Source organism: Ictalurus punctatus, chromosome 12, assembly GCF_001660625.3.
Source record: "Ictalurus punctatus breed USDA103 chromosome 12, Coco_2.0, whole genome shotgun sequence".
Lineage (NCBI taxonomy): Eukaryota > Metazoa > Chordata > Actinopteri > Siluriformes > Ictaluridae > Ictalurus > Ictalurus punctatus.
In genome coordinates this window covers 977,341-995,166 of record NC_030427.2, presented here as the reverse complement: position 1 = coordinate 995,166, position 17,826 = coordinate 977,341, and the positions used below count along the sequence as shown (strand labels likewise).

General features: G+C 41.1%; 2 protein-coding genes across 2 annotated transcripts in view; one reads left to right on the top strand and one right to left on the bottom strand.

Moving 5' to 3' along the window:
* Positions 1 to 7,766, bottom strand: part of LOC124626708 (kinetochore-associated protein 1) — a 45,641-nt gene extending 37,875 nt beyond the window's left edge. The window contains exons 1-2 of the mRNA XM_053684392.1: positions 7,534 to 7,766; positions 7,102 to 7,258 (exon numbers count right to left, since the gene is read on the bottom strand). The gene's annotated coding sequence lies outside the window, so the exon portion shown is untranslated. The remainder of the gene's footprint in view (positions 1 to 7,101; positions 7,259 to 7,533) is intronic.
* Positions 1 to 17,826, top strand: part of LOC128628682 (kelch-like protein 10) — a 230,100-nt gene that overhangs the window by 40,793 nt on the left and 171,481 nt on the right. The window lies entirely within an intron of this gene.

Sequence of the window (17,826 nt, the reverse complement as noted above, 5' to 3'; positions counted from 1 at the left end):
GTCATCATCATGGTCATAGTCATCATCTATTGTCATCATCATCATCATCATCATCACCATCATCACCATCATCGTCATCATGATCATCATCAACATCGTCAACATTGTCACCATGATCACACTCCAATGCCCTCCAAAACCCTAAAAAAAATAATTAAAAAAAACTCTGAAACCCTCCGAAATGCTAAAAAACTCAAAACCCCAAAAACCCATCAAACCCGCCAAACCTGAAAAAACTCTCCAAAAAAAAAAAAAAAAAAAAACCCTCAAAACCCCAAAAGTTGCAGCTTTATTACAGATGTGTTGAAAATGTTTCATTTCTCAAGGGTTTACATTGGAGACCCCCTAATGGTCAAAAGAATAAAGACATGTAGAACTGCAGCACAGTAATCCTTTACTGTGTGTAAAGGCCAAGAAGAAATAAGCAGCTGATATACACATCAGATAAAGTAGTTCCTGAAGGAGTCGGGCCAGACTGGGACAGAAATTGGGACAGAAACTGGGTCTCACACCCACCCGGTCCTTCCCATACACAATAATACATGTTTGATGTGAACATTAATAAAGCTATTGACCTGTAGCTGCATGATTTCATGTACAGTGCTGCTGTCACGTGATTAGCTGAGTGCATATGGGCCATTGTTCCAGTGATACAATAGAAACTATAATAATTAGAAAATATATTTATAATTAAAATCTACAAGTTAATATAGGAAATTTAAGTAAGACTAGTGAATTTAAATTCAATTTGCATATCCCTCATCAAAAAAAAAAAGTTGAGCAGACACGACAGTACGTTTTTTTATTCATGAACACGCATATGTACATAAAATTAATCAGATCTCTACACTTAAAGGTCGTAAACCCTGTTACCTCAGTGTCAAGCCTGTTACCCTTGTGTAACCAGTGTTACCTCAGTGTCAAGCCTGTTACCCTTGTGTAAACAGTGTTACCTCAGTGTCAAGCCTGTTACCCTTGTGTAAACAGTGTTACCTCAGTGTCAACCCTATTACCCTTGTGTAAACAGTGTTACCCTCATGTCAACTATAAAGTTTGTATCTCCATGTGGTATTCGTGTACTGTGAAGTACCTGGTGTTAAATTTTGGGAAAATGAAGAAAACTAAAGTACAAGTTACACTCTAAACACAAGCTCCATTAAATCATCTTCAGAGAAATGCTGTTACTACAGACTTCGTATAGTAACTGATACTCTAGATAAATATCCCCGTTCATGCCAAGGGATCAAGTGGACACATACATTCATGATAAAAAGAGACTTTATTTACAGTTTACATTTTCATATCACTATAATTTGATTAAAATTACACCTCTTATTTAACAGTTCAGATCAGTAGTTCATAGAGTACAGAAGATACCAATAAGGCCACATTGTGAAGCACACACACATAAAAGGACACATTTTGATATTTTGTAAAATAGTTAGTAAAATTAGAATAATAGCTTCTGTTTTTATTTCTTTAGTATTTGTGGGCATAAAAGCCTGCCTATAATTAAACAGTATAATAGTTTAGTAATATCAGCTGTGCTAGCCCTAGTTAACATAGCGAACATTAACGTTACCTACCCAGCAGTCGCTATACAGCATTAAATAGATGATCAAGCTGAACAAGTGGAAAGAAAAGCTAACGGATGTCACATGATAAAGTTGAAAAAAAATTAACATAAGCTCCACCCATACTGAACCAGGAACACCTGTCACATGGCAAATTCAGTATATACGGACTGTGTGCGTGAGAAAGAGAGAGGTAATGCAACACATGTACAGCAGAGGGAGCTGGTGAACTGTGTGTTTCTCCAGTACACACACCCCAGAGATAAAAGAGGAGAGAGATTTTCCTCCCATTAACCACAGCATGAGGTCATTCATTAACTCACACACAGAAATGAAATAAAATGCATTTTTAAATCCAAACCTGTGACTGTAAATGTATGTATAGTGTATGTGAACATGTACGCATGTGTGTGTGTGTGTGTGTGTGTGTGTGTGTGTGTGTGTGTGTGTTTACAGTCACAGTGTGTTTTGCTGGTCTCCTAGCTGCGAGTTTCACTCTCAAAGGCGGGCTTATCGTAATGCAGTGGCACTTCAAACACACTGCCTCCAAACCTGCAAGCCAATCACAGCACAGGGTACAGCCATTGAATAGAGCCTCCATATGGAGCGTACCTCTGCACTGAGGAGCACGCCCTCCTAAACAGTTAGGGCAGCTACGAGAAAACAGGTTCCCAGTCCATCACTGAATGCAGAAATACATAACCAGAGCCATCTTTCCCTACAGCTCTTGCCTGGCGTTCCACTGAAGATAAGCAGGGTTGAGCCTGGCCAGTACTGGGAGACCTCCTGGGGAAAACTAAGCTTGCTGATGGAAGTGGTAATAGTGAGACCAGCAGGGGGGGCTCACCCTGTGGTCTGTGTGGGGTCTAATGCCCCAATATAGTGACGGGGACACTACTGTATAAACAGCACTGTCTTTTGGATGAGACATTAAACTGAGGTCCTGACTCTCTGTGGTCATTAAAAATATAAAACATAAATAAAAATAAATAAAAATAAAATAAATTTAAAAAAGAGTAGGGGTATAACCCCAGTGTCCTGCCCAAATTCCCTCATTGGCCTTCTCGATCACCCCCTAATAATCCCCATCTCTGAATTGGCTATATCACTCTCTCCTCTCCACTAATAGCTGGTGTGTGGTGGGAGTTCTGCACTATAACTCTATAACTCTGACTTTCCACCAGATCTCTTCCCTTTATCACATATAAACACTTTGTACTGATCAGCCTGACTCCCCTGGAGGTGTCAATCATGGAACATCCTTCCAGACCTGAACGTCAGTACATGCTGGCCCAAATTTAGCCCATTACCCAAAGACACTTAAAATTCAACATAGAAGCAAATACTCACATCTGTGAACCCAGTTGGAGATAGAAAAAAAAAAGACACCAGCCATGAGTGAGAAGAAGCAAGGGTCCAGATTTTATTTCCACCTCACGAGATCCACACCGATGAGAATTCTCAGAAGTGATCTGACACCCGGAGCTCAAGCTCCAGTATTTATACTGTATTTACACAGTAGATAACCAATATATTTCAGAAAGACTATGATATCAATACCAATAGGGTTAAAAAGAGCTCATCTACATTACCATGATGTTTAAAAAGAGGCTTATCAAATTTACCATGATGTATTGAAAGAGGACTTTCTGACTACCATTAGGACTGAAAGTGAGAGAGAGAGAAAACAATTTAGAGACCTTGGTCTCATGTTGTTATCTCATAATGTTATGTGTGCGCGTTCGGGCCTTTGGGTGTGTTATGTCTGCATGCCTGTCCTTGACTGTACGAGAGTGTGTGTGTTTCTCAGCCTGCACTCCTCAGCTCTTATATTTCTCTGTGACTAATAAACCATAGTGTGTTACTCTTAAAGATCTTAAAGTGTGAATCCAATTAGTCAATATCTGCCTAATAACGCTTCTGTATGTCTAGGTGCCCGTCGTCATTTTTTCTTCTCTCCTTTACTGGAGGGGCTGGATTTGGATCTGAACACTCACTATCAGCTCGCACATCTCACTGCTGACATCATGGTGCTACTTAACATTCTTCGCAGCACCCCCTCTGGAAATGGAAACGCGGAGTCCCCCCTCTCAGATACAGAATCCACCACGTGAATGTGTGTATTGACGCCTCTACACAGACAGACCCTCTGCCTGACCCTCCCTCCAGCTTTCAGTCTGAAGGATGATGTCACCTTCTCTGTTCTGGGCTCTGACCATTCTTCCCTCTTCTCACCTGTCAGTCCGCCGTACTCTCACTGTTCTCCTTATTTCACCCTTGCTGACTATCCCATGTCCCCGGGATGCCCCCCATTTTCTTCCCCCTACCGCTCTCCTCACGATTATGCACCCACCAGTCTTGTGAATTTTCAATAAAATTATATATTACTCATACTAGGTCTCCCTCAAGTTTATTTCATGTCATTTTTATCCACAACACGCGTCTCGGAGCCACGGACGGGAGAAAAGGAAAGACATGACAGTGTGGAGAGAAAATGCTGAGTAACTCAGAGAGAGCCTCATCGATCCATTGATCACATCATACCACTTATTATTATTACTGATGTGCCGAAGCTCGGTTTCCATTTTTATACCTTTTATCTTATAAGATTAGAGGTATAATCTGCTTATAATCTGAACTCTGTACAGAACCGCTCGTGCCAACCTGAAAGGTGGTATTAAGGAAGCTAAGGTGGTCTATAAGAGGAGCATAGAGTCCCACCTGTCCAGCAAAAATAAACGGGAGGTGTGGCAGGGCATACAGAACATCACGAACTACAGAGGCCATGATGCGACAACAGGAGACCTGAGTGCGATTCTGGCAGAAGAGCTAAATTGCTTCTTTGCTCGCTTTGAAACATCACAACAACAGCACTCATCTTCTCCAGCCCCACCTCCACCCTCATCTGGCCCCCGTACCAGTTCAGCCCTGCCTCCATCCCCTCCTGGTTCCTGCACCACTCTACTTACTGTGAGGGAACACGATGTTAGACAGATGTTTCTGGCAGTGAACCCCAGGAAAGCTGCTGGCCCAGACGATGTACCTGGTAAGGTGCTCAGATCATGTGCCCACCAGCTTGTCCATATCTTTACCAGAATTTTCAATCTCTCCCTGGCCCAAGCAGTCATCCCGGCCTGCTTAAAATCAGCCATAATCATTCCAGTGCCAAAGAAGTCGCCCACCACTAGCCTGAATGATTATCGTCCTGTGGCCCTCACTCCAGTTATCATGAAGTGCTTTGAGAGATTGGTTCTTCAGCACATCAGGGACTACCTCCCCCCAGACTTCGATCCTTATCAGTTTGCTTATCGTGCAAACAGATCCACAGAGGATGCTATCACCGTAGCTGTCCACTATGTGTTGAGACATCTAGAGCAGCAACAGAGCTACGCCCGGATGCTTTTTGTGGATTACAGTTCGGCTTTTAATACAATAATTCCGGACATTCTCATCACCAAATTGGTCACCCATGGCCTCCCCCGCTCACGTGTGCCTGGATAAAGGACTTTCTCACCAACCGGTCTCAGACAGTGAGACTCAGACACCACCTCTCCTCCACTCGCACGTTGAGCACAGGTTCTCCACAGGGCTGTGTGCTGAGCCCCCTCCTGTACTGTCTCTACACATACAACTGTAGTCCAGTCCACAACAATAATCTCATCATCAAGTTTGCTGACGACACCACAGTGGTCGGACTCATCTCAAAAGGAGAGGAGGCAGCCTACAGAGAGGAAGTCCTAAACTTGGCAGCCTGGTGTTCAAAGAACAATCTGGCTCTAAACACCAAGAAAACCAAGGAACTCATTGTAGACTTCAGGAAGCACAACACTGAGCTGGCCCCCCTTTTCATCAATGGTGAGTGTGTGGAGAGGGTCCACACCTTCCGGTTTCTTGGCGTCCTTATCTCTGCAGACATCTCCTGGACGGACAACATCACAGCGGTTATCAAGAAGGCTCAAACGTGGCTACACTTCCTGAGGGTTCTCAGGAAGTACAATCTGGACCCCAATCTGCTGCTGATCTTCTACCGCTCGTCCGTCGAGAGCCTGCTGACATACTGTATCACGGTGTGGTACGGTAGCTGCACCGCGGCACACAGGGAGAGGCTTCAGAGAGTAGTAAGAGCAGCACAGAAGATCATTGGCTGCCCTCTCCCCTCCCTGATGGATATTTACACCTCCCGTTGCCACAGCAGAGGAAAAACCATCATTAAGGACAGCTCTCACTCTGGCTTTGATCTGTTCAATCTGTTGCCCTCAGGGAGACGTTACAGGTGCATCAAAACAAGGACTAATAGATTTAAGAATATTTTTTTCCCAAAAGCTATTACCATTCTAAACACATACATGTACTGAGTTCACAGCATATGTATATAGTGTCTCAAAACTGTGCATTTCATAGTACCTCCCCATCCACCCCAATATCTTGTTTATTTATCTTGTTTATTTATCTTGTTTATCTGTTTATTCTATGTACATGTTGGCACGGAACAAAAAAAAGGAGTGGCTCTTAATTTCATTGTACATATGTATAGTGACAATAAAAGGCATTCATTCATTCATCATAATCATGTATACGATCTTATCATAATATATATCATGCATGTTATTGTTTTACACACACACCCCTTCGTTGCCAGAGATCTAATTAAAGACTGAGATTGAACGTGTCCCTCCTTCTGATAGCGTAAAATTACGTTACAGATTTGGAATTGCATTCTCGCTGTGATGTCTCACACTGTTTACTCTGGGAAGTGAGGGAGAGAGAGAGAGAGAGAGAGAGAGAGAGAGAGAGAGAGAGAGAGAGAGAGCGAGAGCAAATTTAATAGTATTATTATCAATAATTTAAAAAACGGAGCAGATCCAATAGGGCTGCAGCAGTGCTTTACCTCGAAGTGATTTGTAACACGCAGTGAAAATGGTGTAGCAAAAGTCATGCAACCATTGGGGGGGGGGGGGGTCTGTGTGTGTGTGTGGGGGGGGAGGGGGAACTCTGATACTTTGTACCTGATGCATCATCTTTTATAATTGTCCATTAGAGAAGAAAAAAAAAAATCCATTCCATTCTTTGATTACTTATTTGGCATACAGTGAATATTCACACTTTAAGGCCATTTGGAACAATTTCCAAAATGCATTTAAATGGGGTAAATTGTGTACATTGAACCGAGAGTACTAGACATGTTTGCTAAAAGCAACACAAAGGCTTTATTCACACTGCAGGAATTTTGTATTGCGTGTTTAGATTTTTTCTTTTAGACAGACTGATCAACTGCAAATTTGTTCTGGTGAATGACAGGCATTCAAAATCTTTCTGCAGAACTCAGAATCAGAGATTCATCTGAACTTCAACAAAACATTTCACATGTATAGAGTTTTGTCTACGTTCATCAAGTAATCACATTTATAAGATTATTTATTAATCACGACAGGTCTACTGTGCACGTCTATTACACAACTATCAGTGCTGTTCTGCTGGATATCGGCACATTTCTGGAGCAGAACAAACTAAAGTTCATTAGACTTACCTCTTGATCAATGCGGGTCATCACATGTTGGATTTCGGGTATTTCACTGCCTCTCGGTGTTGTACAACTGCAGGAGCCGTGGGAGGTGCTGATCAAGCCCTTCAAAGAATGCCTTCTTTAAGTCAGGTGACACAAGCCTGCACAACTCAAACACAACCTGTTGAAGAGAACCAAATTTAAAATAGTCAAGACCCAAATCTCCACAATTCTGAAGGCACAAAGTACGTATTCATGTGTAAACAAACATTTGTTTTATCTATGGAAAATAAATGAACATTAGAACAGATTTACTTGTCTCTGACTGAACAAAGCAGGCCATATTAAACTGGGTTAAATATACAAATCCACACAGTTCACCAGTCCAATAGAATCTGTACAACACATTAGCAATACTTCTGCTCTGTTTAGACCCAGAAAATATAAAATACTTACTTTAGTATGAAATTTCTGTCGAGTGTCTACCATGGGGTCGGGATTTACGGTCTGTGAACACGTGCTGATTACACGTGCAGGAAAAGCAACCAACACGTGCAACCCTGACCGAGTGAGAATGACTCAAACGATTCAAGAAGAGGATTCTGAATCGGTTCATTTAAAGAATCATTACCAAAGCCGCTTATCCTATTTCGATGGTTTGAATGAATGAACTGAATCAGTTGAACCGACTCTTCATCGCTCAGTAAACCAACGCCGACAAGAATTTCAGGATTATTTAAAAACTTATTTATGTTTTGAAGCATTTAAACGAATGGGACACGAATGTACACTTCCAATACACATATTTTAAACACACACCTACATTAAGCACCGCATGTCAAACCTGTTCACAAGAATCTGCTGCAGCTGAAATAATTTGTGTGATTAAAAATGTCATAAAATAAACATGAGGGAGACCTAGTATCCAATAAAGGGGAGAAGAAGAAAAGACGGGCACCAAGACACACAGAAGCGGTGTTAGGCGGATATTGACTAATTGGATTTACACTTTAAAGATCTTTAAGAGTACTACACTATGGTTTATTAGTCGAAGAGTCAAAAAGAAGTATAAGAGCTGAGGAGTGCTAACACACACACACACACACACTCTCGTACAGTCAAGGGCGGGCATGTAGACATAACACACACACACACATAACATTATAAATTTATAAGAATAATAAAAAGGAGTATTGAGATATTATAAGGGTAATATCTTATAATAATAGAAAACTCTATAAAATACAGAATATTAGGATATGTAGGACAGTAGAAGGGTAATATAATGATATTATGAAATAGGAAGTACAGTAAACTTTTTTCAAGCAGTATAACTATATATAAAATAGAGATATAGAGCAAATATGAAAATAAATTATAAACTAGAAATACAGAATAATGTAATTTACTCATAATTCAGATGGTGAAGATTCTTGTCTCGCAAGGAAGGCCTTAATTTTAAGAGAAAACCATGAGGAGCCATTTATAAGGGTAGCTGAGTCAAGCTGCAACCCCCCCCCCCCCCCCCATGGTAAATTGAAATACCCTGTTTTAGAATCTATTGGTAAGTTGAAAAGCCCTGTTTTTTTTAGCTAATGGTAAGTTGAATAGGCCTTTTTTAGAACATAATAGTAATGTAGATGAGCTCTTTTTAAACCCTATTGGTATTGATATCATAGTCTTTTTGAAACATATTGGTTATTGACTGTGTAAATACAGTATAAATACTGGAGCTTAAGCTCAGTGTATCAGATCACTTCTGAGAATTCTCATCGGTGTGGATCTCGTGTGGTGGAACAGAACCAATAAAGCTGGACCCTTGCTTCTTCTCACTCACAGCTGGTGTCTTTTTTTCTATCTCCAACTGGTCTCAGAGGTAGATGTGAATATTTGCTTCTATGTTGAATTTTAAGTGTTTTTGGGTAATAGGCTAAATTTGAGCCAGCATTAGCATCAGATGCTCAGAGACCAAAGTGAGGCACGGATTTGCTGGAGAGAAGTTTAACGGCTTGAGAAGTGACTCAAGCAGCCTTTTTATTCACAAATCTCTCACACACAAACAAGAGCACAATACTCGCTACAAAAAATAAGTTACCTCAAAAACGTGACAAAAATGACCTCAAACTGTTTTTTGGTAAAGCAATGTTTTCTGTGAAGCAGTTTACCGCCTACAAATGCCTCTATGTTCACAATGCACCTCATCCACCAGCAAATTATCAACAAAACTTAACAACAGACATTGAGAGTAATATCAAATACATATTAATATTCAGATTAATATCAAATACATATTAATACTGAGAGTAATATCAAATACATATTAATACTGAGAGTAATATCAAATACATATTAATATTGAGAGTAATATCAAATACATATTAATACTAAGAGTAATATCAAATACATATTAATATTGAGAGTAATATCAAATACATATTAATATTGAGAGTAATATCAAATACATATTAATATTGAGAGTAATATCAAATAAAATGAATGACCTGACTTGGACCCATTCAAGATGTCCACCGATGAAAAAGAGCACAGCCTTGTTGTGAAGGAAACGTAACGGCTTGCGGAAGTGACGTACGCAGTAATGTAATTGGTTGCTAGGGAATACATTGTGTTGAACACGTGTGTGATTCCATATAAATAATTAAATGTTGAGCAAACTCGTTTAAATAAGTCAGTACAACTAAATCGGCTATTAATTGAAACAACTGAATAAAATAAGTTGAACTTACTAAAGTCAAGAAATATTTTTTTTACAGTGGTAACTGCTGTAGTAACCTTGTTTTCTTCTGTTGAGGTGTTCGTGCTGGATTTCATTTGGCTTTTGTAAATATAAATCCCATTTCATTCAGCCAATTTTTTACAGTTCTGTCACAAACATTGACCCCTGTTTCTGCCCATTTGTTTTGTTGTGCATTTTCTATTTTCAAGGCACATTGCTGTGTGTTTTCTGTCCTGACACTTTGACGTCTTCCTTCCCATTTTGCTTATACTTGCTCCAAATTTTAGACATAGCTGACTGGGAACATCCGACATCATTTACCACACTCCGTGTTGGATTTCATTCTTGAAAGAGTTTTATAAGCCTTTCTATTGTTTCAATCGCCAACTCTTGTTGGGACCATGTTTCCTTTCAAAATGTCCAAGGTTAAGGTCTGTAAGCACTCTTAACTGCAGACTAATTAGCATTTTTACACTTGCTGTTTTAGAAATGCAAATTACAAGCCGATTCCATAATATTTTCCTCAACAATGAATCCATCTTTTTTTCTCAATTTGATTTAGAAAAAAATATGCCATTAATAAAGATAATTGAATTTAACTTGTTTGAGGTATGGTTCATGAAGCCAGAAAGTTCAGATATTAAACAAAAATGTTTTGAGTCATACCTGTGATTTTGTTTTTTGCTTAAAGTAAAAAAATAAATAAAAAAAAACAGTTGAACATCCAAGAATACCAACAGCAGGTACCCTCCTGATAAGCTCGGGTACAGCATCCCTAATGTGTCCCCCGAGATAATGGAGCTGATCGTGGAGTACGCGTATACAAGACGTGTTAACATCACGGAGAAAAACGAGTATAAGCTGCTGATCGCTGCTGATTATCTGTTGGTGAACAGCCTGCTGAACAAGTCTTGCGCGTTCCTGAAGGCTCAGCTGTGTCCAGAGAACTGCGTCAACATCTGGCGTTTTGCTCACTCCCACTTCTGCGAGAAGTAGAAGCAACAGGCCTTCCGGTTTATCTTGCACAACTTTGAGGAGATGGTGCGCCTCTCTGAGGAGTTCCTGGACCTGATGGTCGAGCAGCTGAGCGAGATAATAGAGAAGGACGAACTGAATGTGAAACAGGAGAGCTTGGTGTTCGAGGCCGTCTTACAGTGGATCAAACATGCGCCATGGAAACGGAAAGCGCACATAGGAGTGTTACTGCCTAAGGTGCGTCTGGGGCTACTGACACACGATTACCTTATGAACAATGTGAGCAACAACGTTTTAGTGATGGACGACATGACATGTAAGCCGATCGTCACCAGCGTTCTGATGGGCATCGATGACCTCAACCCGAGCCTTTCTCTCAGCTCTGATCTCACGAGACTCCTCCTGCCTAGTGCCGTTCTGCTGGCCATCGGTGGCTGGTGCCAAAGGATTCCCATCAATGCCATAGAAGCGTACGATATACGAGCGGCATGCTGGGTTAAAATCACATGCAATGACGAGAGTCCACAAGCCTTTCATAGGATGGTGTATCTGAATGGCTTCGTGTACTGCATTGGAGGATATAACATGGGGAATACCATGCAAGAATGCTTCAGAATTGTCAGAAGGTTTGATCCCATCACCAGAACCTGGGCTCAGGTGAGCCCCATGCACTCTATCCGGTATAAGGTGAGCATGTGTGAGCTGGATGGTCATATCTATGCTATGGGAGGATTCCATGAAGAACATCAGAATACAGCCGGGCCATATGAACCTGAGAATGATCGGTGGAGCATGATCGCGCCGATGCACGAACGCAGGAGCAACTCTAGCGCTACAGTACTGAACGGCAAAGTGTACGTATGCGAAGGGTCTAACTGGACTGAGTGTTTTTTGATAGGGGAGTATTACAGTCCTCAGATGGGAGTGTGGACCCTCACCCCCCATGATGATCAGAAGGCGTGGACTGGGCGTGCTCGCATACAGACAACAGGTTTACGCTGTCGGGGGAGATGATGGTGTTAATCACCTAAGCTGTAAGATGTAGAGGTGTATAATCCTCAGACCAACGTGTGGACACAAGGTCCAGCCATGAACAACAAGCGCAGCAACTTCGGCATTGAGGTGCTGCCCGATCTCCTGTTCGTTGCTGGAGGATACAACGGGCGACAGGACACAGTTCTACCGGGGTGGCTGTGGCGCAGGTTGTCCACTAATTGTAGGGTTGGCGGTTCAATTCCCAGCCTCGGTGACTCCACATGCCGAAGTGTCCTTGGGTAAGACACTGAACCCCAAGTAAGTGCCTTGCATGGCAGCTCTGCTACCATTGGTGTGTGTGTGTGTGAATGAGACACAGTGTAAAGTGCTTTGGATAAAAATATGCTTTTTTTTGATATATATATATATATATTGCAAATATATCATTTGCTATATAAGTGCGCCATTTACCATTTACAATGGCACTACCACCATGGATGAAGTAGGTGGTAGTATGATGAGCAGACTTCTGAATGGCATGCAATCGAAAACGGGGATTTCTCGCCATGCTCTGAGCTGCTGTGTGCTGTCTGGTTTACCCAACATGGCAGAGTACGCTGCTCCCCGAGACGATCCCTACAGGGTCCCTCAGAGCTCACGGAGCACCAGGGGAAACCTCACACCTCCTGCCAACATTTGAGTACAAATAAACTTCCTTCATCAGCATCCTTTTGTTCTCGAGAATCAAATTAAACATTCTGAAACAGTCAAAGTACTGAATTTGCCTTACTTTACTCTCTTGTGCTGCAAGCTGTTGTACTTAAACTCGTAAAACCACAACGTCCCTCATGGAGAAGTGCGATGGAACAGTTAACGTCCACCGTCCTGAGATCTCTCTCTCTCTCTCACACACACGCGGTCAACGCTAAACAGAATTCCCTTCACGTTATTTTCCATGTGATGAAACCGGACTTTGTTGACGTGTAGCTTTTGTGTCATAAGTTTAGGTTTGTACCACAATTCCGCTGATTTTAGCCCAAAGTCACTAACGTGATAAAATCACTGTAACAGATTATTTTTATGGGCAAAGATGAAGACGGGGACCACGATTATACATCATTTCTCTCTGTGCATCACAGGAATAATTAATGTAGATCTTGTTAATATGTTTATCAAACTCAAATATGACCTTGCTCCGAGTGTCCACCATTATTTCCGAGCCGAGCCTTTATTTTGCAGCGCCTTTAGATCGGAACGCCGGAAAACTGGTTCTGTACTTTCAGAGCTGGAGTACAACGGAGTGCAGCATTAATACCAGCAGATCCACAGCGAGAGACTCTCGGATAATACTATATACACACCAGGTTCAATTACACTACACTAAAACAAGAGAAAAAACATGGATTAGGAAAAAAGGACATAAAATAATGACAAAGAGTAAAGGAAAAGGAGAGACAGAGAATGTGTGTGAGAGAGAGGATGAGAGGGAATGATAGAGAGAGAGATATGAACGAGAATTAAATAGAAAGAATGAAAAGCAGAAATCAGGAGGGAAAAAGCAAAAAATATGAGAGACAAACTACACAAGGGACTGACAGAAAATTTAGAAACGAAAAAGGAGAGGAAAGAAATGTGAAAAAATAACAAAGAAAGAAGAAAAAGGGAACAATAAAAATGATAAATATGAAAGAATCGTGGTAGAGGAATAAAAAGGTAGGACACAATTGTTAAAGAGCAGGAGAAACCGTGGAAAAAAAGAGGAAGACAGATAAAGGAAAAAGGAAAGAGAGGAAGGAGAAAAGAGTGAGAGAGGGATGAAAGAAATGAAGAAAGAGATTAACATGTCACCTTGAAGTCATTTTTGTCGGCGATGTGATTTAACATCCCCTGTGTGAGTGGTGGCCTGATGACCACGGCAACAGGACCCTGGCTCGGGCTCACCGGCTGGGCGGAGTCAGCCATGTCCACCCGTTCTGCTGTCGCCATGGCGACAGACTGAGTCAGACCCACCAGATCCATGAGGAGGGGGACGGAGAGGATGTTGAAGTCCAGCTCAGAGAAACAGGAGTTCATCAGAGACTCGAGCCACCGAGAAGGCGGAGTCACACCGCCGCATCACCATCACCATCACCACACACACACACCATTAATAATCATATTAACTATTATTATTGTTGATCTTGATATTCATTTAGAAGTAATTATACACCATAATTAGTAATAATAAACAGCAAATAATAAATAAATCAGTAATATTAGATTGAAAAAGTAAATCCAGAATAACCATTAGAAAACTTTCAAATAAACAATAATATGCAAATCTGAGAGTATGTTCCGTTTAATATGCGCTGGTTAAATAAAACCATTTTGGTTTGTGACCTTTCTGCTCATCTCTGGAGGGAGATTTGAGGTTTCCCTCGGCGATGTACACGGGGAAACGGACACTCCAGGAAGAGCTGACACGCAGCTGTGAACGCAGCCCCGCCCCCGCGTGACCCGGGGCGATGTAGAGCTCCACCAGTCTGCACAGGAAGTGCTCGAGGCAGTGCTGCATCACAGGAGCACCCTGAGAACCAGGCTGGAGTTTAGGATCGGACTGGAGAGGGGCATAGTCATCAGACTCCGCCTCCTCGTACTGAACAAAATTATTTAAAGAGTATACAAGACCATATCACCAAATGAAAGAAAGTATTAGAAACTAGTCAAACAATCTGTGATCAGTGTTACTGTTTATAATTCATACTGTTTACTGCATTCTTTCTTTTTGATCATAGAATTTTTATTGGAAATTTTACATAACACCCCACCCAACAACCACAACAAAACAATCACAGCCAAAACCAAAATAAAGGGGGAAACAAAAAACAATAACAACCAGGAAAAAAATGAAGATGATTAGTATTTACCATCTACCTCTCCTCAAAACACCTCCAGGGTGTGTACATCATTGAAGTAGGTAATAAATTGTTGCCATTTTCCCAACAATGAGTCACCCCTGCCTCTGATGTTGTACTTGATTTTTTCAAGTTTTAAAAAGAACATTAAATCTTTAATCCAGACTGATATAGAGGGGGGTTGTGGAGAGGTCCAAGACAACAATATTCTGTGCCGAGCAAGTAACGATGCAAAAGCCACAACACTACCTTGTTTATGGTTCAGAGGCTGACGCTGAGATGGAACACCAAAGACGGCAATTAAAGGACAGACATCCAATCTGATTTTAAGAACGACTTTCAAAGAAAGAGTTCCAAAAGTTCTGCAGTTTGGGACAGAGTGCAAACATATGACTCAGTTTACAGGGCGAAAGTTTGCATTTTTCAACACGTCAGGAACATTGGGATATATTTTAGACAGTTTCCTCCTAGAGAGGTGAGCTCTATGGACCACTTTAAACTGTATGAAACTAAGTCTAGCACATGACGTGGTGGTACGTATATTATCTAAGGCTCTGCCCAATTAATCATCCTCAAGCTCCAGGCCCAATTCCTCTTCCCAAGCACTAATGGTTTTGATATTGTAAGAATCGTCCGGTGACCAGATCGTTACATATATCCGTGAGATAATGCCACTCTTATGAGGATTCAGCATTGAACACCTCTTCCCATGCAGACGTTGTAGGTAAGGAGGGAAACCCAGCGAATAGGGAGGAGACACAATGCCTAACTTGAAAGAAACGGAATAGGTGAGACGGAGGCAGGCTGAATAACGAGGATAATTCAGAAAAGTTTGCAAACACATTATTAATGAAAAGATCCTCAAAGCGTTTCAGACCCTTCTTTTCCCACAAAGAGAACGTGGAATCTATAAAGGGGAGGAGGGGTGGTTATTACACATAGGGGCCATGGCTGAGAACGAGATAGATTTAAAATTATGGCGAAACTGATAGAAAATTTTTAGAGAGGTACATACTATTGGATTATCCGTGTATTGTGAAAGGGCTATAGGAAGGGAGGAGAACACCATAGCAGGGAGGGAGGTTGAAGTACAAGACTTCGCTTCTAAGTGGCACCATGGAAGAGAGGGGGCCTGCACCCAGAGCACCAGTTTCTGAATATTAGCCGCCCAATAATAATACATGAAATTGGGCAATGAGAGGCCACCACTTAGTCGACTCCTCTGAAGTGAAAATTTGGAAACCCTGGGAGTTTTTCCTGCCCATATAAAAGAGGAGATTAATTGGTCTACATTCTTGAAGTAAAGATTTGGGTAAAAACAAAGGGATGGACTGGAAAAGGTAGAGGAATTTTGGAAGAATGTTCATTTTTACCATCTTTATTCTACCAAGAGGGGATAATGGTAGAGCTGCCCATCTTTGAAAGGCTGACTTCATGTATGAAATTAAGGGTGTAAGATTCGCCGCCATTAATGCAGAATAGGAATGGGTGACATTAACTGCGAGATATTTGAATTTTGAATCCTCCAAATGAAAAGAAGAGAAGCACATTAAGGTTCTGGAGTGGCCTAGCCAGTCTCCAGATCTTAATCCCATAGAAAATCTGTGGAGGGAGCTGAAGGTTCGAGTTGCCAAACGTCAGCCTCGAAACCTTAATGACTTGGAGAAGATCTGCAAAGAGGAGTGGGACAAAATCCCTCCTGAAATGTGTGCAAACCTGGTGGCCAACTACGAGAAACGTCTGACCTCTGTGATTGCCAACAAGGGTTTTGCCACCAAGTACTAAGTCATGTTTTCCAGAGGGGTCAAATACTTATTTCCCTCATTAAAATGCAAATCAATTTATAACATTTATGACATGCATTTTTCTGAGGGGGGGCAGGTGTTGTTGTTATTCTGTCTCTCAATGTTCAAATAAATCTACCATTAAAATTATAGAATGATCATTTCTTTGTCAGTGGGCAAACGTACAAAATCAGCAGGGGATCAAATACTTTTTTCACTGTATTTAATTATTTAAATCTTCCTGTACGAATCCTTGATCAACCTTGAGTTCCTCAGCTAGTTTATTACAACAGGTCAGCAAGTAGTTGTAGTTGCAGTGCCCTTTCCTCTTTCAGATAAAGTTATTTAGTATTAATGTAATAAATCATTGTGTTTTGTTTTTCTTTATATAAAAAAAAAGAAAAAAAAAAAAGGTTAGTGTTAGGTTTTACACACCAGTGAAATGTGTCAAGTCTGATACGTAACGCTTAGTTTTCCCAGATATACTTTCCTCGTATGGGACGAGGCGTATGGGACGAGGCGTATGAATGAATGCTGACGTTCATTCATCCAGTAAATGAAAGGATTGTTGCAAATGAACATGACGATAAACTTCTGTCCATCAGAAATTGTAGGAGGCAGGTATTCATGTATATGGGCTTGGAGGGAAGGTAGGGTGAAGGAGATATAAATAAGAATTACAGTGTTACTGTACATGTAAACTTTAGAGCTTCGATTTTACCCACTGGTCCTTTAAATTATACTAATACTGTATAAAATTGGAAGAAATCATATACATGCTGAAGCGACAGGTAAATAATTTACCTGTGTCTCTGCATTCAGGATGGGACTGAGCAGACGTGCCTCATATCCATGGAGTGCATCTGCAGCAAATACACCACTCTGAAAAACAGAAGAAAAGAAATGTGCATATAAAACACTTTACTCTGATGGGAAACAGAGCTGTGAAGTATAATGGACGAGTTTTTAGTTCACCTCATGAGATCAGGATCCTCAGTAAGATCAGTCACAGAGTCCTGGTACTGGAGGTCCTGTAGTGACAAACACTGGTACTAATAATTGCTCAATAATCTGTGCCAGTATGGGGGTTTTTAAAGATTATTACTTGCTTTGTTTGATAAGATGCTTTGAGAATTATTCCTCAGTCTTCAGCCAACATTTAAAGTTCCTGTGTGTGAACCCAAACGGTCACTGGGAGGCACCATCACATTTTGTTTTGTGTGTGGATTTTATATCATGTGATGTTTCCCACAAACACAAATTCTTTATATCAAATTGTAGATCTCCTTATTTTGAACAACTGTGCCTCAAGAACCACTGCTGTCAATCAAATTGCTGTCAACTCATACATACATGCACACACATTATGCACACACATGAACTGGTG